The sequence below is a fragment of the Dermacentor variabilis genome, chromosome 10 (genome assembly GCF_050947875.1).
Source record: "Dermacentor variabilis isolate Ectoservices chromosome 10, ASM5094787v1, whole genome shotgun sequence".
NCBI classification, from domain to species: domain Eukaryota; kingdom Metazoa; phylum Arthropoda; class Arachnida; order Ixodida; family Ixodidae; genus Dermacentor; species Dermacentor variabilis.
The window spans coordinates 29,406,114-29,416,920 of record NC_134577.1 but is presented as its reverse complement, the minus strand read 5'-3'; the positions used below and the strand labels follow the sequence as shown (position 1 = coordinate 29,416,920).

The window sequence follows — 10,807 nt, the reverse complement described above, 5'->3', positions numbered from 1 at the left end:
GGGAATGGTTAGGAGTGAGGGCTAACGGTAAATAGCTCAGCAACTTACGGTTTGTAGATGACATTGGCATACTCAGCAACGCTGCAGACTATTTGCAACAAACGTTTGAGGACCTTGTCGAAGAAAGTGTAAGAGTCTGATTGAGAGTTAGTATGCAGAAGAGAAAAGTAATGTTCCGCAGCCTGGCGAGAGAACGAATGTCATGGTCGGCAGTCAGCCTCTAGAACCTGCGCAGAAATATGTTTATTGAGGTTAATTACTCGCAGGGGCCTCTGATCAAGGAAGTTAACAAAAATAAAAAATTAGCTGGAGAGCTTACGGCAGGCATTACTAAATCATGACCAGGGAGCTTACTGCTAACCATTTGTTTCTACCGCTACTAACGTATGGGGCCGAAACTTAGAAGTTACCAAAGAAGCTTGGGAAGACGTTTAGGACCGCGCAACGCGCGATGGAATGAAAATTATTAGGCATGACGATAATAGACTGGAAGACAGCGATATGCATTAGAGAGCGAACGGGGATAGCTGATATTCTGGTTGACATTAAGAGGAAGAAGTCGTGCTGGGCAGACATTGCAATGCGTAAGGGAGAGAACTGCTGGTCTATTGGAGTTGCAGAATGGGTGCTAAGGGAAGGGAAGCACAGTCCAGGACGGCAGAGAATAATTTGGACGTGATGGAATTGGGAAACTTGAAGACACGTGGAACCAGTTAGCACAAGACAGGGGTACTGGAGATCGCTGGAGAAGCTTTCGTCCTGCGATGGACGTCAAAATAAGCTGCTGCTGATGATGATGTGACGACATCCATGCTAGCTTCGCGGCATGTCATTCATGTTATGTCATGCATGCGTGTCATGCACGTTCTGATAGCTCGATTTGTGTCGATTGCGGGGGAGGGGGGGGGGCTAGTAGCGGCGTAGCCGATTGGGGCATGCCGGGCACTTGTAACACTCACTAAGAGTAAAATTTTTGCTGCTATGGCAATGGCCCCGCTCCTTCCCTTCTCCACGGTCAATTGGGACCCCCCCTCTCACACGAAAAACTTTTCTGGCTACGCCACTGTGGGGAGGGGGGTGTAAGATTGCTCTAGACCCCTCCCCCTAACTTGTCAACGGAAACGGGGGACGGGAGGGCAGCTGCCGCCGGGCCGCAAACCTTAGGCAGCCCAATTACCGGCTGCATTTTCCTTTGGACGTGAATACTGCTCTAATGTCATTACACTGTAGGATTCGTGGCGGTTCGAGGGCATGCGACAATAAAAAAAACACATACAGCCATCAGCAAGTCCTAGCTTGAGCAGATCTTTGTGAGCTGGGCAAGACTTTCACAAAAAAAAAAAAGCTTGGCACCCCTCTTATAGGCATTGTCAACTCTGGGTCCCACCGCTGACTGCACATTTCCGGTAAAAAAATCACGCAGGAACTCCTCTCGGATTTGTCTAAGTGTGCGTAAGCATTGTGACTCTTCCTCATCTACACGCAGTCCATGTCGTTATCGATGTTATGAGACTTGATCCGACAAGTATAAGCGACAGCGCTGCGGCGACACGAGCTGCTCTGGTCGGCGGCGCAAGCAAAGTACTGCAGGTGGCGGGGCCAGGCGCGCTGGTGACGTTCCGTTCGTTTTGAGCTGTTATCGCTCTTTAGCCCTCCTCATCCGCGTCGAACCATTATCAACCGTTCTCCGGCGGCGGCTGCTTTTGGCACGGCCGCGCGAACCGTATCTTGAAAGCGAACTGCATTGTGGACAGAGTGTGCCCACTGCTAAAAACTTCACGCGCTGTGTTCTCACCGTTTACTTCGCTTTGAAAACAGCCGCGCGTACACCTATCTTGAAAGTGATCTGCGAAAAGCGCATAGTGCGGCATGAGCTGAGAGCTTCGTGAGCGCAGTGTCCTCGCCGCTTCGGTCGCGTTGAAGCGAGAGCTAGCACGAAGGTGAATTCACTCGCTGCTGCGGGTTCTATTTTGAAAGATATCGTGCGGTACGGACTGACGGACGGATGGTTTTTCTTGTTGGATAAGTATAGAAATGCTTACGTTATAAAAAAAATCGCAGTGTTCGCGAATTTCGCGATAAGAACCAACACCAACCCACTCCCCCGCCTCCCGCTGAGCGATGCCGTCTTGATCACCCCCTTCCACCCCCGGGAAAAGGGACCCTACCTATCTCAGTTGAAGAAACGATGATGAAACGTTAACGTCAAGAACGGCATTTATAACGAGTTGTCTTATGGCCTCTGGGATTTGCGCGCGAAGCTGGCGCGCGCAAACCTGGGAGGCCATAATTGGCCGCTTAATAGCATAAAAAGACAAAGATAATGCCAAACGACACAGTTAAAAATTCAAGCAAATAACTGATCTTAGCTATACTGTTTGGGGAAAAGAAATAAAAAATTAGACAGCCGCAACACACGCCACTAAAGCCACCACCGCTGGCATAACGCGGAACCAACAGTTGGCAACATTCATTCGCGCGTCATTGCTTCGTCCGCTTCGTCTCCGCAACGAGAGCCGCCATCTTCTCGCGCCTAACGTATTGTATGGTTTTGTTCTCTGCAATCCGCGCACACAGCTCATCGGTGGATGCACGTCTGCTCGGCGTCGCAATGCGGCCTGCGTCATTTTCTGGTGTTCGCGCAATCGGTGTGAAACATGTCGCGTGTGAAACGTTTGATAGAAGTGCCTCACGTCCAAGTCAAGCCGCCGTACTGGTGCTGTGCCGCCGTACGGGCGTAAGCCGCCGTGGCTTCTGTACGGGCGCTGTGCGCCCCGTTCTCGGAAGCGTCGACGGGTTTCCGGCATGCGGATTTCAGGTACGTGCAAATGCGTTTCGCCCTCCTATTGAGCTCCGGAGCAAAGCGTGCACTATTTCATGTGAAAGATGCAGTGCCCGTCATCATGGTGTGAATTTCGAGCGGCAAACGAGAACTTTGGCACTTAGAGCACACCGCGGCTGCTAAGTTAGCGTGGAAATTGTTTTACGTTACCGTAATATGTTGCTGTCAGTCTAATCTGCGGCTTGTGGACAGCTAGCCCATTGACTTTTGCTTGTGGCAGCGATAGGTATATAAATGGAAGCGGTAATAATTTTCGAGAGCAGAGATTTGTTTCGCTCGATGTTTGGTCGTGTTCATGGCGTTATGAAGGCTAGAAAAATGGCTTGATCGTGCTTAGTTCCAACTCCAAGGGGCGTAACGTTGGCGCTGTATATGTTTGTTTACGGTGTCACGAGTACCACTTTCATGCTTTTGTTGCATGAGAGTGGTAGCTGCTACATGCCGCCTTGGCAGAATACAATAAAAGCAATTTCTTCACTTTCATACGTACGCAATGTGACGTAACAAAATTTCCAGCGTTTTATTCGGAGCGTAAATATCCAGTATAGTTTAGTAAGAAGCTCAAATTCTGTCTTAGCTTAGTAGGCGTGAAACAAGTGAAACTCTCATTCCTTTTTGAATTCGCCCAAACCGCACCGCCCGCAGATGCGTCATCGGGTAATTGACAGTAGCTTCGCTACGTGAGTTGTTTTATGCGCCAATATTGCCCGGTTAAGTATCCTGTTAATTTATGCCGACGCTCGTTCATCTTGATTTTAAGCGGTTACTATCCCCAAGTACCGGACGATGCCAAACTTGTGAGGTGTAGCAAACGCGGGAAATTCAAAGTGGCGTGGCTGCAAGTTCCTGTTTTTACGTTTCTTGCATTCAAAGCCAACAGACACAGTATCACTGATTTATTTTCCATTTCTGCTGTACTTGATCAATCTAATGTGACAACTGAATTTGCCCTTTAATGTTCTCCATTTACTGTGTATTCAGCTTGGCTGCCGTCCTCTCTTCAGAGGATGCCGCTGTGATGGCTCTTTCGTACAGCAAATGCTTCTAGGTCCTTGTGTTTCAAGGGCTCTGGCGAGGCAGCAGTGCTCCAAGTAATTTTACCATCCTATATATTTTATATTTTGCATCATTCTTCCACGATGGATTTTAATGTTCATAGTATTCGTGATTAGTCATCGCCATAATTTTATAGCACGTAGATTTTACGCACTTTACAGCGACAATTTTTAGGCCAGTTTACAGCCAAGTCACATCTTCCATAATACATCGTCAACATTACACTCGTCATGGCGCTCTTTGGCCAAACCTGGCCCTTGCGCCATAAAACACCACACATCATCATCATCAGCTTGGCTGCCAGAAAATGCTTGAATTTCTTTCAGTATCCAAGTGACGAAATATTTCACTGACGGCCGTGTGTGAAACACGCAAGATGACAAAACTGATAGCAAAATGATGAGATATTTCTTTTATAGCGTTTGGACTCGACTTTTGGTGAGGATGTCGATCGACCTTGGGCCTGGTGACAGCACACCCGACATCGCCAAAGTGCAGCCTATCAGTTGAGTGCCCCCGAATGGACCATCAACATCGGAAAATGAAGCAGAGCCAGGTAGGGGCAACCTTTACTTTGGAACAGAATACTGACAGCTGCCTCTTTTTTTAAGAACTAAATAACATATTTACAAACCAATCCTTTCTCTTTGAGCAGCCTACATATAATTGTTTTTTGCTTGCTATACAGACTCAGAAAGCAGTTCTTCTGAACCCTTTTTGCATGCACAAATAAATAAAGAGGAGTGCACTTTCTGAAGAAATTGATGCACTGAAATGTGCGTTCGACACCCAATGAGATGCAAAATAACCAACAACTTTAAAGCGGTAAAAAAACACGTTTGAAACATGTTCTAACATCATAACCCGCCTTGGCATACGGATCTAAATATAACAGCAACAGAGGTGCATGCAGAGAAGTGTTTGTAAATGTTTGCAAGATATGTACATTGTCTAAGAAATTGTTTTTATTTACTTGGAGCTTCTTGGTGCCATGGCAGTGCAGTAAAAGCTCAAAATGATGCCCCTGCTCCTAATAAAGCACCTTTAAATTTTAAAATTAAATTATGTGCTTTTACATTCCAAAGTCACAACCTGAAGTTTTGGGAACCTGGCCTTCTTTAATGTACACCTGAATCTAAGTGCATAAGCGTTATTGCATTTTACCCTCATTGGAGGGCAGCTGCCATGGCCTAGATTGAAGCTGGGACCAGCATGACTGAGCAGCATGGCATCATAGTAAGTGGTCTATAACACCAGGTCAAAATGAGAAATACTGCTTAGAACTATCAACTTCTTGGCTCACAAGCACTTTGCACTAAGTTAAAGGAGTATGGAGTGCTGACAGCGACCGTTTATGTACCAATTTCTTTTTAGGCTGACTGCTTTATTAGGGTGCGAAGCTTCAATTAGTCAAAACCAGCCTAAATTACAGAACCAGCTCAAAACACGCACCATGTATAGCTGGATTTGGACATGAAAATGGAGTCAATTCATGTCGCCGAAAATGGAGGTGGCAGTCACACTATTTCATGCATTTTGCCTAAAACATAGTCAATAATAATTAATTGATTTCTAAAATATTCTTTTCAAAAAGTTTTTTTCAAGCATGAAAGGAGGAGCCAAACGTTGTTCAGGTGCACGAGCGGTTAGTTGCACGGCACTTCTTGCATGTGTTCACTGGCTTCTTTCAAGCCTGAAAAAAAAATTTGTTGCACCTATTGAGCAGTAGAAAGCTGGATAGGGAATTTTTCAGGATGCTCTACAATTTTCGCACTGACACTTTTGCTTTGAATATAATTCAGCAGTTAAATAATCTTTAATAACTAATTACCTAATTAGGAAAAATGCAATTGGTTTCACTTCCTCAAAGCGATGGCAAACGACATTACCTTGGTGCTGTCCAGCTACGTGGCACTTGTACATATTTAAAGCATGCACATGTCATACAGACCACCTGGTAATTACAAGGCATATGTAGAAGTGGCTAAGTTGTCTGAGCCAGCCATGTGTAGCGAATCATGAGAAACAGCCATGTTTCTTTGACTTAAGGGCATGATAAGATTTACATGCTCGACACCTTGTATCAGTGTGTTCTAGGCCTGTTCGTAGTTTAGCTGCTACATAAACAATATTTCTCCACGTGTAAGCTCATATGCATCTTTCAGGTATATTGCCTCATGTGTCCAAAATAAACCATCCTCGCGCTTCCTTCATTATGTCTTCATCTGTTGCTGTGCTAAATTTTTAACATGCAACTGCACAAATTTTCATCTAGTTTTCATATTTCCTCGTTGTTTGGTGGCTTTATTTATGAACAAGTTGTTTTCGTTAAACCCTGTTGCACACAGCAGTACACAGCATTTCTGCCTGGAGTGGGAATTGCTTTTTTTTTCAGATTGACATTAATACACCTTGCCTGGGCAATGTAAGGCATTCTACATAACACGGCCCCGCAATAATGTATTATATTGTATTCCAGCATCATGCAAAACTGTTTACTTACCAGATTAGAATATGTATAAGTGTTGGAAGTAACAGAACTGGAAGAAGCCAGCAGATAATGAGGCCAAGGAAAGCATACAAGAACATGTTTTAAGTTTTTTATATGAAGTATAGAAGTGATAAATTCTAGGTAAGTGAAAGTGGATTAAAAGATATCCAGCTGTGGGTGGGGAACGGACCCATAACCTTCACATTACGCATGTGATATACTAACCACTGGGGTACTACGGCCGTGTTCGAGCGTCGACAATCTGAGGGGCCATTGTGGACGGTTGAATGCTGCCTCGGTGGCACAGTGGTTAGTGCATCGCATGCCTAATGCAAAGGCTGTAGGTTCGTTCTCCCCCTATGCCTGGTTGTTTTTGACCATTTTCATTTCCCTTTATCATTTGTACATTTAAATAGAAAATTACAAATAAGTTTCCACGTGCCTTCCCTGGCATCTTCCAGCTGTGATTCAGAAAAATTTTGACCCTCAGTAGCCTTTCTTCTCGTTTGGAAGAACAGGAGCTTCATTTTAAAATAATGAATTCACCTTGTTCAGCATCTCAATGTGGTCTCAAATCTTATCACAGCATATGTATTACGAAGTGAAGTTTTAAGATGATGATATAGCATGGGACCTAATTAGTAGCCTTTGTGTACAGATATATGACTAGTCTAATAAATAGGAGGATTTTAAGAAGCACTTCTAACATGGTCTGAGCATGTGTTTAAAAAAACTAATCTAGCATAATTTCAGGCATAACTGTTGCCCCTGAAAAATATTTGGATCATCTGCATTGGCATTGTTTTTAGAGAGCACCAATACTGCTTTGACAGAAGTAGCCTCGTGGAACATGAAGCATCGCTTCTTGCTGAGTCAAGGAAATATCTGCATATCTGAGGTGCATGTGTCATATGCTCGAATGCTGTTTAAAGGCTGCTAATAAGAAAATTACTTTAATTGCCTTCCAGGGATTGCTTCAGTAGTCTATGCTACTCGATCATAAACAATTTACCAGAGTGAACATTCATCACAGTTGGCTTTGCAATGTTTATGCAAAATACCGCAATTGTCTACTAGACATGTGACTGCACTAAAACTTGAAATTAATGACCAGTAAGATTTATGGGACCAGCAAAACTTAGTTTATTACTCCAGAACAAAATGCGAGGCACTTCGGTTATTTCTGCCATAGAGTTTCTTACAGTAATTACTAGAGGGAGCTCTGGCGCTGCAGTCGTACCACCATGCGAATGACGGGAAGCACATGGATTTGTCTGATATTCGTGCTTGTGAATTCAGACGTTCTTGTGGCTTCGTATATTATACGCTATAAAAATCTTATTGTCGTAAATTTCAGCGCAGTCTATACTCTTCGAAGTGCAGATGACGGCGCCAACACGCACAATTGCTATTAATTGCAACGATTGAGCTTGTCCAGGTGGCCAAATCGAAAGGCGCCAAGAGTCTCAAGGGACTGGTATGCCCGCGATAAATTCATCAGGGCGTTGCACTCGCTTGTCGTTACATGCCTCCGTGGCTTAATGGTTTCAATATCAGACTTCTGTTCTAGAGTTCCTGTGTTTGAATCCTGTCGTCGGACGATTTTAATGATTATTTATTTGTTACACAGTATATTGTTGAAAATGACTAGTTTACAAAGTCACAAAGCCGTTTGAAGCCAAACAGACGAAGTTTAGGGAAATCCATGTACTTCCCATAATTTCCATGCTGGTACAGCCGTTCTTGTTTGATCTCCTGTGGACACTAACGTCAGAGTTCCCTCTAGCAATTGTATGAAACACTGATTTCTGCACCTCGCTCGTGCAGAAGGGGCACCACACCTGCTGCGTAAACATGCACTACCTTTCGGCCAAGTGTAGGGAATGCTGTGAACTCGCCCTGTACAAAGCCTGCACTAAGTAAAACAAATCACAACGTGCAGTTGCTGCCACGTTGAACTGGGGGAATGAGTAGTGAAATGCAGCACCTCCTGAACTAGTTCAGAAAGTGCAGGTTAATCAAGTGGAGATTATATAGTAAGAGAAGTTGAGTGATACTGCATTACATTCAGGAAATATACTTCATGATACTTTTCCATTTATTTCCTCAGTTATTAAGAATCCCTTTTGCATTGTTGGACAAAACTACAGAATGCCTACATATCTTCTAGCATTCACTGGTAGCAAACATGTCAAAACTTGTTCTAGTTTCTGGATTGTCGCTTTAGCCGTTAACCCCCAAGTTAATTCCGGAAAAATGTACCAAATTTTCCAAATTTCTTACGTACTCAATTTTTCGGTGTCATTCTCATTCTAAAAATATATTACTTCATTGGTCTCTGGTTAGAAATAGCACAAAAATAAGAGCTGCTCTTGAGGGCAGCTTTCCCTCAATGCCGACTGTAACTCATCTTTGACAATAAGAGCAGCATAACATTGGGCAGAAAGATTGCGACTCATCATTGGCGATATTGGTACTACCTCCAGTCACTACTAGAGCTTGGGATCAATGGTTAAAGGTTGCGACTTTGTTGCTGCCCAATTTTAATTCTGCAGCTGTTACACTTGGGTGTAGCGTGTGTATGTACGTGTGCATGCATTAAAATGACTTCACGCTAGAGCAAAGCAACTGTAGTGCAGAGAGGCATTAGTCATCTTTATATATTTGCTTTGTAAAGATGCACTAAGTTTATCTTTTGCAGTATAGACTTGGCGCTCATTGGCCAAAGATGCCCTTGTGCTACTAAAACCTGTCAATTATTTCGCTTTTTGCAGTAGCAGCTGCTTATTCCTTTTTCAAGATCGGTCTGTGAGTTTTAATTTGTTTTTCTTGAACTGTGCAATTCCCACTCACAGGACTGCATGTCATCTGAGGTGTTCCTTTTTCAATCAAGAATGTTGAGGTTGTGTTTGTAAAACTTGATTTCTTGCCTCAAACGAGCTTGTACAAACTGACCAAGCTGATAATTCTACCTGATTATATATTAAATATGTTGCGGTTATGAACCCTCATAATGAATGACACATAGTATAAAAATTTTATCTAATAAAACAATTTAATGAAATTTTTCATGTTTTTCGCGTTCGTGTTCACTTCTCTACTCTCGTGTCCTGTCTGCATGCCTCACCTCTTCTTTTGCATATTAAATATCGTATAAACTTAACCATGCTTTTTACCACAGTGCAGGGGGAAAAGGTTCCGGTAACACCATGCATTCAGTATGGTGGCCCAGATGTGTATGCAAGCAACCTCCTTCATGTGGACCAAGAACTACTCTGCAGTGTCTCGCAGACTTCCATGCGAAGCCCTCAACATTCTCGTCTCAGTGGAATGGCTGCTCATCTATCTGCGTGTCCATCAGCAAGACGGCCAGTTGTAAAGCTCCTGTACCCGTTTAAGAAAGCTTAATGATTTTTTTTATTTAGTTTTCACGGTTGGCCGTAGAATCTTAACATTTTTGATGTTTCTAACTTTTTTACCTGGCACAAAGTGGTGCAATAACTTTAAACCAGTGTAATGTATTTAAGTGATGCTCGCTCTAATGCCTATCTGGTTTTGTTTGTGTTTAAGAAATTTGAATGTCTGATGAGGTAACAGCATTTGAATTTCTCATCGTGGCTCTTTTCAATGAGCTGCTAGGAAATAAGACGCAAAACTTATCACACGCCAGTTGTAGCATTTTTGTTTTCATGACTGAAGTATACTAGTTTCAAAAGATGGAAAGTGGGGAAAAAAGCCTCAAGAACATAATCATCCTAGGATTGTCATGTCCTTACAACTCTGCAATGACTCATGCCTCATGCATCTTGGGAGCACATTGGTCGCAATGCCTACAGGTATACTTGATAAGAGAATAGCTTGCACTCAGATTTGCCACGCAGTTGATGGCTGATGGCTTTTGTTTGTCGTCTTCATGTTACTACTATGTATTCAATATTCATTTAGATGTGCTGCGGTTTCTTGCAGTCACCTATATATATATATATATATATATATATATATATATATATATATATATATATGTTCGTTGCAATAAATGTTTAGTTGAGAGTTAGCGCTCATCCTGTCTGCTTCTAGTCTGTGTCCGTGTCACTTCGCGCTACAATCCAAGATCATGGTACTGTACCGACTCGCCCAACTTTATATCCTTGTGTTAAAGACACACTCAGACTTGTTACTTATGTGACCGGTTATTTTTGTGCTTTATAATAAGATGAAGTGCTTTTCGAATGAAAACATGTGATAGTTTGTAGTGAGGTTATTTAAAAAAATGGTTCTGCTTAAAATTTAATTGAGCAAGCCTGTGCCATTATTCGGTGCTTATGTCTTTGTATTGGTATGGTTTTACTCCTTATCTTCCTTTCTTACTTTTAAAATGTGCAAATATTATTATGTAACCATTTCTCTTTAATGAAATA

The 10,807-nt window shown here is 42.9% G+C and overlaps 1 long non-coding RNA gene across 1 annotated transcript; it reads left to right on the top strand.

Moving 5' to 3' along the window:
* The first annotated feature begins 2,759 nt into the window (after positions 1 to 2,759).
* LOC142560235 (uncharacterized) lies at positions 2,760 to 9,955 on the top strand. The gene is made up of 3 exons (XR_012823324.1): positions 2,760 to 2,818; positions 4,318 to 4,454; positions 9,571 to 9,955. It is a non-coding gene; the product is annotated as an uncharacterized LOC142560235 (long non-coding RNA).
* Positions 9,956 to 10,807: the final 852 nt, after the last annotated feature.